Source organism: Gallus gallus, unplaced genomic scaffold, assembly GCF_016699485.2.
Source record: "Gallus gallus isolate bGalGal1 unplaced genomic scaffold, bGalGal1.mat.broiler.GRCg7b scaffold_96, whole genome shotgun sequence".
Classification (NCBI taxonomy): domain Eukaryota; kingdom Metazoa; phylum Chordata; class Aves; order Galliformes; family Phasianidae; genus Gallus; species Gallus gallus.
Window position 1 is genome coordinate 47,785 of NW_024096048.1, and position 2,112 is coordinate 49,896.

At 64.9% G+C, this 2,112-nt stretch overlaps 1 pseudogene; it reads right to left on the reverse strand.

The window, feature by feature from the left end:
* Positions 1-662: 662 nt before the first annotated feature.
* LOC121108940 lies at positions 663-1,686 on the reverse strand (annotated as a pseudogene).
* Between the last annotated feature and the right edge of the window lie 426 nt (positions 1,687-2,112).

The window sequence follows — 2,112 nt, forward strand, 5'->3', positions numbered from 1 at the left end:
GAATGGGTCCAGGTGTTATGTCCCCATATCGTTGTTCCCCGGAGGCAAGGAGACCTCACTGTCACTCTCTTCGGGGTACAGAAAGGATGCCCCATGCATCCTCATCCCTCTGACAAAAGGACCCCGGTGGCCTTGTCCAGGTGCCCCTATCCTCAGTGCTGAGGGGTCCCCAGTGTCACTTTCGGTGCATTAGAAGGGCCCCCTATGTCCACATCCCCGATGCCAAAGGGACATCATTGTCACTTCTGGGGTCCAAGTGTCCATCTCCACATCTTCGCGGCACAGAAGGTTCCCCCACATCCCCAATGCTGAGAGGATCTCACTGTCACCACGGGTCTACAGAATGGGGTGAGGCCTTCACATTCCCGTAGTGTTGTCCCAGTGCTAATGGAGGTGGCAGGTTTAGGGTACAGAAGGGCCCCTCGTGTCCACATCCCCCATCTCCATGACCCCACGGCCACGACGACCCAACATCCACACCCCCACGTAGTCCTCGTCCCAGTGCCAAGGGGATTTTGGTGCCATTTCTGGGGTACAGAAGCGCCCCCATGTCCTTTTAGCCACATCCACAGCGCCACCTCACTTGGGATCCACGTCCCCACGGGCAAGGGACCTCAGTGTCACCTTCTGCGAGGTACACACAAGGGACCCTCGTGCCCACATCACAGCAGCCAAGGGCTCCAGGTGTCCGCATGCCCACATCCCCAGTGCGGAGGGGACCTCACCGTCACCTTCAGGGTACAGAAGGGCCCCCGACGGCGCTCTGCGGGTTCGTCCCACCCCCTCCACTCACTCCCCACAGCCCTCCCCAGCTCCTCCAGCACCTCCCGCATGGTCCCCATCCCCCCCCCCGACCCGAACACGCGATCGATGCGGTTCTCCCGGTCCCACACGCAGCACCCACGGTAACGGATGCGCACGATGCGGTGTTCGGGCACCGCCAGGTCCGCGGGCCCCGCGTCGCACAGCGGCCCCGTGAAGAACTCCGGCAGCGGCCGCTCCACGACGCCCACGAAGCGGTCGCGGTACTCCACGGTGGCGGCCTCGGGGTCCACTCGTGGGTCCCAGCGGAGGCGGCTGACGACGGCGGCGGCGCGGCGCAGCGGCGGCTTCTTCCCCGCCGCTCCCGGTTCCTCCCGGTTCGGTTCCGGTTTCGGTTCCGGGACGGCGCTCGGACTCTGCCCCGGGTGCGGATGGCGGCAGCGCGGCCCGAAACGGCAGCGGCCCTCCAGGAACCAACGGCACGGGGCGGGCGCCGGGGCCGGAACCGGTTTCGCGCAGGCCGGGCCGCTGATCCGGGTCCGGGTCCTCGGGACCGCGTATTCGGCTCCGGAGTCCCGCTTCCACGGATCCGGGGCCCGCGCCCGCAGCTCCGAGCCGCGGCTTCGGGCCGGGGTTCGGGTCTGGTTCCGCGAGTCCGGAGCGCGGTTCCGGTTCCGACTGCGGGGCTCCGGGACGGGGGTCGGGTCCATGGGCCCGCGGTGCGGGTCCGGGTGTGGCAGCGGGCCCGTGAGTCGGGGGCCGGAACTGGGTCCGGATCCGAGGGACCGCGGTGCGGGTCCGTTCCGTGGGTGCGGGAGCGGCACCGGGCGCGGGGCGGGCAAAGAGCGACGGGGGGCGGGGCCAGGACGAAAAGGGGGCGGGGCCACGGCACGAAAGGGGAGTGGTTAGAGGCAACGGGCGTGGCTGGTTAGGGCAGGCGAATGGGTGGGGCGTGGCTCAAGCAAAGGGGGCGTGGTCAGGAATGCTTGGGGGGCGTGGCCAAGGGCGGGGGCGTGGTTAACAATAAGGCGATTAGGGGCGTGGCTAAAGAGCTGCATTGGTGCCTATGGGCGTCTGGTTATGCAGTCTCATTTTGGTTATGCATACATTGAACACTTGAACACATTTCACTCACCCCACGATGGGCTCCTCTGCACCATTTATTGCCCTTTTCATCTCAATTTTTTACAGTGCACCGACCCCACTGCCAATATCCTCTTTTTTAGTTATGTTTTCTTTTCCTTCCCTCCTCCTTTCCTTCTTTCCTTCCCTCCTTTCTTCCTTCCTTCCTTCCTTAACTCCTCATCCTCCCTCTCTGCTTCCTTCCCCCCCTTCCTTCCTTGCTCTTCC